The 12,072-nt window shown below is 35.3% G+C and overlaps 1 protein-coding gene, 1 long non-coding RNA gene and 1 pseudogene across 6 annotated transcripts in view; 2 read left to right on the plus strand and 1 right to left on the minus strand.

The window, feature by feature from the left end:
• Nucleotides 1-12,072, plus strand: part of LOC144546499 (uncharacterized) — a 205,884-nt gene that overhangs the window by 104,706 nt on the left and 89,106 nt on the right. For 3 of the 5 annotated variants that reach the window (XR_013508800.1, XR_013508802.1, XR_013508801.1), the window contains one exon: nucleotides 1,782-2,083. The exons of the other annotated variants lie outside the window; for them this stretch is intronic. The gene's annotated coding sequence lies outside the window, so the exon portion shown is untranslated. Of the gene's footprint in view, nucleotides 1-1,781; nucleotides 2,084-12,072 lie in introns of those variants that run through there. 5 annotated transcript variants of the gene reach the window in all.
• LOC144546500 (uncharacterized) overlaps nucleotides 1,920-12,072 on the plus strand; it is a 50,877-nt gene continuing 40,724 nt past the window's right edge. Inside the window, exon 1 of the long non-coding RNA XR_013508803.1 lies at nucleotides 1,920-2,039. This is a non-coding gene — a long non-coding RNA (uncharacterized LOC144546500). The remainder of the gene's footprint in view (nucleotides 2,040-12,072) is intronic.
• LOC144546083 (putative rRNA-processing protein EBP2 homolog pseudogene) lies at nucleotides 2,115-5,282 on the minus strand (annotated as a pseudogene).

Raw genomic sequence — 12,072 nt, forward strand, 5'->3', positions numbered from 1 at the left:
TATTCATTGTCATTTGAACATATAGCCCCCAATTGGTATCATCTTGTATCGGAAGCTGTTGTAATCAGGTTTGGTTGCAGCCAATATTGATCCTTGCAGTAATTACCAGTTCATAATTATGGTGGTCAATACCGAGTTGCTCATGCACTTCCCTATTTATACCTCTAAAATCCAAACCTAAGCCGATATTGAACATTTTCTAAGGTTGGGTACTATAAAAAGTGCCATTTGGTCCTTGTAATACTTCACCACCAAAATAACAAGCAATTCCAATCATAGTTAGTTGAAATAAGGAACAAACCTAATAATTAAAAAATTTACACTAAATTAAAAATACTGCAAAAAATAATTTTTTTGAAAATAAAGAGATGAAATTGTAAAAAAACTAAAAATACTCACTTCTGCCTTGCGGAATGAATGAATGAAGGGCAGATTTGGGCAGATATAGAACTACGCAATCCGTTCGCATACCCAGTACATGCACCGATCGGTTCGCGTACCCAGTCCGCGCACCGATCCTTTCACGTACTGGGTATGCGTTCCGATTGGGATCCATCCGCATATTGGGTATGTGTTCGTGGTGGAATCTTAAATCCGAATAAACGGGTGATAATGATTTAATTTTGCTTTATTGGGGTGGTAAATAAAAAAATTTCCGTACATCCTTCGAAGCTAGAGTTAGAATTTCGCACGAATTTTTAATGAATCCTGTGAATTTTAGACTCACCCCAATAAAGTCTGGTACCGCATAATATCAAATATCAAGCATGTGTGTTTTATTAAGGCAGAATGAAATGGTGACCTAGCTAAGTGATGGTAAAGCAAAATTAATTGTGAATTAATATCAACAATGACGGAGCCGTGAGAAAAAAATATACAACACATAGATGCTTCTTTCAAACCCATCAAAGAAACCATACATGTTTTGGCAAATGATATTAAACTTTCAGGGAATAAATGTATCATTGATATTTTCAGAATTGAACTTTGAAACATATATGTCAAAAGAATCCATACATTTTAGCCAAATGACATTGAACTTTGTTGCAAAATAAATCAGCACATTCATTATCAAAAATAAAATTAATTGATGAGATTTTAAGTGTATAATATATTTTATTTGTGTTTTTAATTATCAAAAATAAAATTTACTCGGGTCAAATTCGACCAAATAGCGTACTAACTATCGTTGTGTTGTTCAAAATTTCTCTCACTTTATCCAAACGGTCCTTAAAGAATTGAAAAAATTGACCCAACAATTAATTCTAGGGGTACCACACAAAATTAATTCAATTATATATTATTTACAATCGTAATTATCATCTTTAAACTGTCATACCTCAAAGCAAAAAAAAAAAAAAAAAAAAAACTGTCATACCACACCGACAGAACATTAATTACCCCATTTTTTTCACCCTTTTAATCGGCAAAAAAGTCCTATATTAACCCCCTCATTCTCTCCTCACAAAGCACAAGTGAATAACACAAAAAGACCAAGACACACATATATTCTACAACATACAATAGTAGCATGTCAATTTCCAAATTATTCTTGGTTCTTCTCCTTGGCACTCTCGTTTCCACGGCAACCGCAAAAGGTCTGGGTACTCCAGGAGCTCGGGGAACTCCGGGTACTACGACTGGTCCGGGTACTCCGGGTGCTCCGGGAACACCGGGTACTCCGTGTCCTGGGGGTACTCGGACTGCTCCGACAGCTCCGACACTTCCGACTGCTCCGACTATTCCGGGTAAGGGTACTCCGGGTACTCCAGGAACTCCAGGTACTCCGGGTACTGGGTGCATCTCCAAATAGGTGCATCCGAGGTACCCACTGTGGTGCTACGTTCCGTGTTTGGCTAAATGTTTGAGATGGCATCAAATCTTAATGGTTCGGTATAATTAATTAGCTAGTTAGTACACACTGTGATGTGATGCTAGCTTGTATGTTTTTAGTTTTTTGTCCAAATAAGGTGATTCCGAATCATGATATGTATTATCAGTGTAAGGCTGAAATCATGGATGTAATGAATCATGTCTATGTATAAGAAATAAACTACCGAACCTGAGGAAGTTAATATAAAAATTTAAAGTCTCGCTAATTTTTTTCACCAAAATAAACTGCTCCAATAAAAACTTAATCCATGATAAATAACAGATAACAAAAATGCATAGTACAGGCACAACATCCAATTAAACCTCTCTCTCTCTCTCGTTCATAACAAAACATAACGTAATTCTGATTTCAAAACTAAAATTTAAATTAAAACCTCTTCCTCTTCTTATTATTACCCCCAGTATCTCCTCCTTTACGAAACCCTCTAAAATAATTTGTCGTCTCAGCGGTATTTTGCTTTTTCAAAGCCTTTCCTACTCCAAACCCGAATTTTGAATCCCTTCTCTCTCTACCCTTACTACTACCCTTACCCTTGTTCTTACCACCCGACCTGTTAAAAGGCGCCACACCTGGCCTCTTCTTTCTCACTTTATCAAACACATCGTCTCCATTATCAAACCCAAAAACATCATTATTCCCCTTTTCACCCTTTACACACCTGCCTCTCTCTCTTTGCTTCCTCCATTTCTTCACCGACTCAATCTCATCTTTCTTTGACTTCTCTCTCTCTCTCTGTTTCTCATGCTATACCTGTTTAGAAATTTTCTTATTCTTTCTCATCTTTCTTCTCTCCTCCATCTCCTCGATCATTTTCTTCTCATACAATAATTTATCTTTAATTTTCAACATGTGAGAATCAGATTTCACCTTCTCAGCATAGTAATCTGGTGGCCGAAGAAAAGGCTCTCCCAATTTCTGGAATTTCGAGAATGCCACTATGGTGCTGTCTAGGGCTTGGATATATAATGCGAACTCACGTGCCAGGTCATCGTCCACGTCAAATTTCTCCCCTTGTTGGTGATTTATTGTGAGCTTATGAATCCAATCGATTTTTTCGGCCAAGCAATGTCTTCGATTTTCTCCAAAAGGGCCTCCGAGTTGATATTACATTTTTCGAGGGTTCAGTTGATAATTTCACCTCCTCTCCTTCAGATTCTGATTCAGGTTCTGACTCTGTTTCCTGTTCTTGATTTTCAATTTTTTTGACTATGACTTCAAGCTTTTTTTTGGATGTAAAAGAAATCAGATTTCGGAAAAATGTGAGCGATGCCTCTCTCTCTCTCTCTCTGCCTGCATTTCCGGCAGATGAAGAACAGTCTCGCTAATTATGTTTATAGAGTTGTTTCTGCTGAGTTTATAAATCAGCTGGAATTATATATATTATATTGTAGAACTATGCAATTGTCTAATCACTGAAAAACAAATGAATGCCAAATTGACAATAAATTTCAGCACTTCACATTTCCTTTCAAAAAGTATACTAAAAATATTTATGCCTTCTTTAATAAAATTGATAAGCTATATACAACTAGTACTGGTAGAGAACCAGCAGAAAAAATATATGAAGCTATTGAAAAATCCTATATAAATTATATATATGTGTACCCCCTCAGTCTTGCATGAATAATTCCATCTCCTTGTATAAATACTGCACACACGAGCAGTAAATAAGAACACTCTGAATAATAACAAGTTATAATCATGGCATTCTTTTGTATGTATACTACTATAGTGAAGCACATTGACTGATCCACAAATCAACAATAGTTGGAGGAAGAGGATGCAATATCAACCAAGTGATTCAAGAGATATATATATATATATATATATATATATCTAGTCTTTTTGTTTCAAATTATTTAAAAATCTCAAGTCTCATCTCATGGCCACTCACCTCGAAGCAAGTAATTTACTTAATTTTCTTCATTGTTCTATCTATTTTATTTTATTTTTTTAAGTGTTACAATGAGAAATTGGTGCCTAAAATTTGTTTCTGGCATAAATAGATCAAAGTCATTGTTATGAATTAGAATCAGGTAAATGTAATTGTAATTTTTATTATTTTATGGAAATTTTGAGAAATGGAAAATTGAGTAAAATTACAATAAAATTGGTAACATATTTTAATTTTCTACCCTATTTATCCTCTATTTTTAAAATTACAATAACAATTCTATACAATAAATTAATAATCAATTCATCCAATTCAACATTTCAATTATTCACATTCTAACAATTCTATTTTAATTTTGAAATTAAATTCGGAAAATTTTATCTAAATTTAAAGGTACTTTACTGATAATTTACCTTGTCAACATGATCTGAAGTTCTTTGAGTTCTTATGTCAATTCTAATAATAACAAATTAAATGGAATGTGAAAATAGACAACAAAATGAGAAGAATTAATTTTTATTTTCGAAACGCCACAGAAGAGGGAAGATGTAGAAAGGGGTTCAGTCCGGGAGAAGAAAATAAATAAAAGAGGAAGAGATCAAGGGTCACTGCGCAAAAGACAACGTGTAAGTAAACTGCATCAAATATGTTATTGCTAAATGGGATTTTATGTGACTGTCGAACGGAAGACATTGTAGCACGCTAAGGAACTTAATCAAATATATGATTCTTTAGCGAATTTGCAAAGGAACAATACCAAATCATTTGGTGTGGCTCCTTCCATGCCTTCAAAAAAATTTCGACATCTTTCTGGTTTGTTCTTTTAAATTTGACAGTGTTTGTTTGCAGGGTAGGACCCTACAACCTATCATGAGTTGCATTAAATACAATTCAACCTAAAAGGGTACGCTTGAGATCTCTGAGGGACCCAGTTGTATAAATCATGTTGTCTCTGCCTGGACTGAATCAAACAACACTTACGGACCAATCAAATATAATGCATTGATTATATGATTACATATTATAACTGAATTTATATTCATTTTTTTTCAAAAACTTAAGCAGTGTAACAGGACATTGAATAAAACCTAACAATTACGAAAAACAAGTTAAAAATCAAATAAGGACTTAGATCTTTATTTTTCCTCAAAAAAAAAAAAAAAGCAAGTTAAAAAACAAAAATGAGAAAAAGTGAAAAGTGTGAACGTAACAGCACCTAATTAAACAATACCAACCCAAACTGAGAGCTCTGTTACAAGCTAATACCCATTAAAAATGCAAACTACCAAACATAAATTCAAACCATGTACTTCATTGGAAAAACTATATTGAAAAGGAAACATCTTGTGCGGGTACCTGAAGGTCATGACAAATCACATGTGGGCTATCTGGAGGTGCAGAAACACGATAGCCTATACAGGGGAGACGCCATGGTTTGAAATCCTCATGGTATCTGTATTGTGACATAGCAAAAAGGATGCAAATAGCGGTCATCAAGATGAAGGACTGATGGCAGGGCTTGTGTAACGCCACCTAAATTGAGAGAACTGATTTAGAGAACGATCCAATTGAAATTTTAGTTTTATTAATTTAATTAGTAAGACTATATTATATTTAAGTAAATCACTAAACCAAAAGAGCCCGATTCAGCCCAACCTAATTTCTGCAACTCATATTTCTTTAATTAACTCTCTACCCATATTTCCTAAATTAACTTTCAACACATACCTCCCTGTGAAACCACGCACCCTTTAACTCGAAACCCCTAGTCACTCTTATCCCTTCAAAGGTTTTTCTTTTTAAAACAATTCTTTCTATATGTAAATAGAAGATAGATAGATCTCTCTCCTCTGTGCTAGTGTAGTCCGCTCCTCCCTCAAAGCGCACACTCTCTCTCTCTCACTAAAAATCACTTCTACATCTGTCTCTCTTATTTTCTGCACAATTGTCAAAAATGGGTTGAAGTCTCATCTTTTGGGTTGATGAAATTCTGTATTAAGGTACTACAACAATCATGTTATTTTGTTCTATTCTCACATGGCTTTACTTAATCATATCATATCAACTTCTATTATCTTTTACAATCTATCCACAATATCATCGTTGTTTTTCTTAAAATGATATCTTACTATATTATCTCTATCTATATCATTTTATCAGCAAAAGCTAAATCTACAACTTTTAATATACACTCATCACTATTAGCTCGCATATGCTGCTTTGAAACTTTTAATCTCCAACAAATATTATATTAAGCATATTTATATATATTTCAATCTGAAACTTTTAGTTTATTTATAATAACCTCTTTTGTTATTTTAAAACCAAAATTAGTCTTTTTATATAACCATATATTCAATTGTGATCATATAATCGTATATATAATTTATTTCATCAAATTAATTTTTGATATGATATACTATTTTTATTATTTTGTTTCTTAATACTAAACAGAGAGGAATCCAAAATGAGATTTTAAGCCGAATTAATTGTAGACTAATTAAAATTAAAAAGTTAGGATTAATAACATATAGTATTAAAGGTTTTAGAAAAAAAGAAATCGTGAATTCAAACATTATTAATTAAATGCTTGCTGATGTTTTAGGTTCGACCTTTAAGTATAATAACGACGTAAGAGACGGTCAAGGAATTACTCAAATATCAGGTGCGGGTTTCCTAGACTTTGTAAAATTATTACCTATCGTTTTGTGTGCATTGATTTTTATATAGTTGAGTTATGCATGTTGAATTCGAACAATCCATTTGGCTTTGTTTAGAGAATATTAGGATATGATTATTCATTTGCTCAACAGACTTATAGGATGTGTTGTGTTGAGTTAATATATGTGATGTGAACGGATAAGAAAAGTGAACAGGGGCCGATGTGTTCGCATATCGGGATGTATACATTGGGTCCGGTGTTCTACTAGACCCCTCGTTAACGTGGCGTTGGTTGGACTTCCCGTCACGGGTCAAGACCTAGCGTAGGGTGGACTCCCCGTCTAGTGAGACAGCCTCTCATTGTTGGTTGGACTTCCCAGTGAGTTGGCAGCCTCCCATTGTTGGTTGGACTTTCCAATGGGTTGGCGACATTCTAATGTTGGTTGGACTTCCCAATAGAATGACAAGATAAATTGACTAATGGAAAACTTGTAAGAAAATGAAAGTGTTTATGATCGTAGGATTGCATGGCATTAGAAATGCATGAGTATTTATTATTTATTTCATTTTCATGCTTTTGAGAATTAAGTTAATTTTATAAAATCCGCGACTGGAACTGAATCCCACACTGAGAGAATGTTCGAATCTCTCACCCATTCCACTGTTATGTGGGTTCCAGGTAATGAAGAAAAGGCGCCAGAACAAGTTCGTGAGTAAAAGCAAGCGAAAGAATCCATGTTTATGATTAAATGCCACTTATGTTTATTTTATTTTATTTGTTTAATTTCCACTAAATTGGTACACTTGAACATGCATGGTTGTTACCGTATTCCTAACCATGTATGTCGTGACCGCTGTTGAACCACTTTTATTATTATTGTAAGACTATTGTTTGTATATTTAATGTGGCATTTGTGGATGTTATTGATAATGTATGTGATATGTATACGTCTTACGTATAAATACGTGGCGGGTTGTCTCGGGGTGTGACAGCTTGACTGTTGGAAGTTGATTCAAAATTAATACACCTAATTAAGATGGCTGCCCAAGTTAGTGGGTTAGAATTTCTCCAAAATTAGAAGTCTGTATTTTTCATGTGTTCTAGAGTTAGTATTTCTATATTTAGTTGAGTTAGTGGAGAATATGGTTTCCTTATTTGCACTAGGCAGAAATAGCTTGTAGTAGGGTTAGTGGAATCCTTATTTAGAATGATGTTTAGCTATAAATTCAGATGTACTTTGTATCCGAATTAATGAAGCAATAGAAGTTAATTTCAGTAGCAAATTTCTTCTCTCTGTTGTTGTATCCTTCTGAAATTTCCAACAAAGTGGTATCAAAGCCAGATTCGGTGGGCTAGCAATTGAAATCAGAGTCAAGTTGCAATTGATGGTAGAGTTGATTGTTGTGCAACCTGGAAGAATTGGGGCGTTTTCAATGGCAGAAAATGGCAACAATACCGTGAGTGTTACACAACCAGCAATTCCTCTCTTCAAAGGCGAGAATTACGAGTTTTGGAGTATCAAGATGTCAACCTTGTTCAAATCACATGGTCTATGGGACTTGATTGCAAATGGAGTTCCCGATCCAGATCCCAATCAGCAAGAAAATCAGAAGAGAGATGCACGAGCGTTGTTCTTCATCCAGCAAGCAGTGCATGACACGATCTTCTCGAAAATTGCAGCAGCCACCAATGCAAAGGAGGCATGAACAACCTTGAAAACAACATTTCAAGGAAGTTCTCGGGTTATGGCAATTAAGCTTCAAGGTCTACGCAGAGGTTTTGAAACATTCCAGATGAACAAAGAAGAGTCGGTGCATATTTTTCTTTCAAGAGTACAAGCAGTTGTCAACCAAATCAGAGCATATGGAGATACCATCTCAAAGCAAACCGTGGTGGCCAAGGTGCTAAGAAGTCTAACAACGAAATTTGATCATGTGGTGGCGGCAATAAAAGAATAAAAGGATCTCGCAACATACACCTTTGATGAACTCATGGGATCATTGTAGACTCATGAGTCAAGGCTCTCCAAAACCGAAGAAAGAAGTGATGACAAGGTGTTCTACATGCAGGGGGAGACGTCAAGAAGCAAAGGCAGAGGCAATTTCGGTAGAGGAAGAGGAAGAGGCAGAAGCAACACTGCCGAAAATAGTCAATCATATGATGAATCCAAGAAGGACATCTAGTGCTATTATTGCAACAAGTTTGGGCACTATCAATCTGAGTGCTATGAAGCCAAGAAAAACATCCAATGCTACTACTGCAATAAGTTTGGACACTACGAATCTGAATGCTACAAGAAGCAAAGGGCGCATAATCAAGCAAGCTATGTTGTAGAAGGAAATGAGCAACAGTCACTCTTCATGGCATACACCAAAAGTAAGATTGATGCAAGCAGCAAGGGCACAGTAGGAGTGCACATAAAAGAAAATGGTGACAACAGTCTAGAAAGTGGCAAAATCATGGTGAGTAGAAATATTTTGTTTGATGAAAAAGCCCTCAAGGTGGAGAATGTAGGGCTCATTCGTCAGAGGCTGTTGAAGTTGGTGTACAACCATGATATACAGCTGGCTCAGATGCCAGAAAAATGTAGTTTCAAGGTGTTGAGATATACTGTGACAAAGAGGTTTCCTTCATTAAAATCTGTGCTGATCAAGTACAAGGATTTTGATGGGGATCTGGTTACCATTACTAATACACAAGTGCTGAGGATGGCATAATCATGTTTCAACCAGCCTGTACAGATGGAGGCAAAGAAAGAAGAAAAGGGGCTTTTCTTGATGAGACTACATATTGTAGAAGTCAATCCGCAGCAAGAGCCAATAATCACAGAGAAGGAAACTGAAGTTCCTGTTTCCACCACAAACCACTACTACAAAAAATATTTTTCCCATCGCCCCTTTACCATCGGATGTACTTCTGCACAGATGACGCTTGTCAAGAGTGGCAGCGTTGTAATTACGTTGAACTTCCTACCATCGGTTGCCGTTTAAAAAACCAATGGTGCTGACGACCCCCTCTTTTCCATCGGTTAATTTTTAACCAACCGTTGGTTTTGATTGACTCTTTCACATCGGTTGGGCTATTAAACAGATGGTGTAGATGTGGTGATCTTTACCATCCGTGATGTAGATGAATCGTCAGCATAGTTTGATCAATACCAACCCTGTAGTTCTTTTGAATCAATGGGGATGTTCTAACGGGTAATATGTACTTGCTGTTGGTACCTAGAGCTAATTAATTATTAACTATATATAGCTTGACCAAAAAGTAAAAAACTTCTTCTCCATGCATTCAAGTACTGATGGTTATGTGTATCGTGTTATTAAGTTAATTTAGAGATATATAATATATGGTGCAATTATAATTAATAATGAGATAATTATTTAATATCATGTACATGATATGCCAATTCACCCAATACAAAATTAACTAAATATTAATTTGCTCCAAATTAATATCTTTTGTGTTGTAATCATTATCAGAACAATAATAACACACATTGCATGCACAAATGCATGTAATTAATTTAGATTCATCATTCAACATTAATTGCTATAATTTCAAAAATACTTGAACATATATCTATATATACATGTACCCATCCAAACTTCAAGAAAATATTAATTGTACATAACATTCATGAACATATATATATATATATATATATATATATGAGTTAGGCTGGGGTGCTATGGATAGCATAGTGGCCTCTATGCTACGGCTCAATATTCGAGTTTTCAAAATCCAAACGGTCGATCCGAACCGTTCATCTTATTCTCCATATTAATATCTTCTTGGAGACCAAATTTTATAATTTTCTGAATTTTTTTACTATTTATTAAGCCACTTTGAAAATCGCTAATCCAACGGTTTTACTGTTCTGTGCAGCCACCGTTGGATCAACAATTTTGTAAAATACTTAATAAATAGTAAAAAAATTCAGAAAAATGTAAAATTTGGTCTCCAAGCAGATATTAATATGGAGAATAAGATGAACGGTTCGGATCGACCGTTTGAATTTTGAAAACTCGAATATTGAGCCGTAGCATAGAGGCCACTATGCTATCCATAGCACCCCAGCCTAACTCTATATATATATATATATATATAGATATATACACACACACGCTAGAAATATTTAATGTTCATGCATGCATACCCAAAATACAACATCCATGCACAAATTAAATTCATGTACATGTAACATGTGTAATCCATACAGAACATATTAAATCCTGAACATATCTAGCTAGCTACCTAGTATAACAGCAAGCTCTTCTCGACATGTACAGTGTCGAGTCCTGCACATTCGACCTGTACAACTCCCCAATCCCACTCACTATAAGTATCCTTTCCTCCATCATGCATCTTATATGGATGATCGTAATAGCCATTCATTAGACCATAGTTCCTAAAATTTTCCAATTCTACTGTACCAACCATCAGATGTTGCATTACTCGCCACACCATGGAATCAAACCACCAGTACTTGACCTCTACCATCTCCAGATTTGTTCTTGGAGATGCTTGAACCCTCGTTGGGATTGTTGCTAGAAAATGTACAACTCTATCCTCAAGTGGCAGTGTTGCCTCACAGTACTGCATCAAATTAACAATTAATCAATAGATAAGTAGATCTTAATTTACTTTAACTTACAGCAATTAATTAATTGATGCATGGAATTGAAGCTATATATTACACAAGTTGGAAAAATATACATGTACTTATACAATCCTCATGTTGTACTATTGTGAGCTTTGTCAAGTTTGGACAGCTCTTAATAATCCAAGTTTTCATTTGTAAAAAAGAATACGTACAAATGGAAACAGTGAAAACTTTCAAGTTATGAAATTGTGGGAGTCTTGCCGGAAAAACTGTTGTTGGCAGTTCCTACACACACACACACACACACACACATGTAATTAAAACTATATATAAATGTAGGTCAATCATATCAAATTGATTCTGATAATGTGATTGGGGATCAATTTATGACATTATAGTACCCAACATTTTATTGTAAACACTTAATAATTAGATACACGCGTCAATTAGAGAAATTATTTAACAACAATTATTTAAAAATTATTTAACAACACTTAATAATTAGATACGCGCATCAATGCTATACCAGGCATAGAGCGCACTTGAGATGAAACTCCAGAGTATGAACATCTGTGAGCTTCTTGAGTAAAGCATTGATGCCCGCGATGAAAGATTGGGCTTGAGAATCCCTAGCATTGATGTTGAGGGCGGCTAAAGAGGTCCATGGGTTGTTCCACCTCTTAGAAACTACGCATGTGCACACTGCCTCTTGGGAGGCCAGCAGCCCTAAGATTATGACAAGTACTGGGTCGGGCAAATTACTAATGTAGTCAATCATGGTTCCTACTGTCGAAGGGGATCAATCTGGTGAAGAAGAGAAGGCAAAAGAGACGAGAGATGAGTGTGGCTTCTGGTTTGCAGTGGAAGACGAACCGATCGACGTCTCGAAACTGAGGAACTACATTAAATTTATTCAATTGTCTAAACACCATCGATTGAACCGTTGGTATTAAAGTTGAACTGGGCCCCCAAAGTCTTGCAAATTATGAGTTGCGAATTTAATGGTAGGATCTTCA

This window comes from Carex rostrata, chromosome 29 (assembly GCF_964058835.1).
Source record: "Carex rostrata chromosome 29, lpCarRost1.2, whole genome shotgun sequence".
Taxonomy (NCBI): Eukaryota; Viridiplantae; Streptophyta; class Magnoliopsida; order Poales; family Cyperaceae; genus Carex; species Carex rostrata.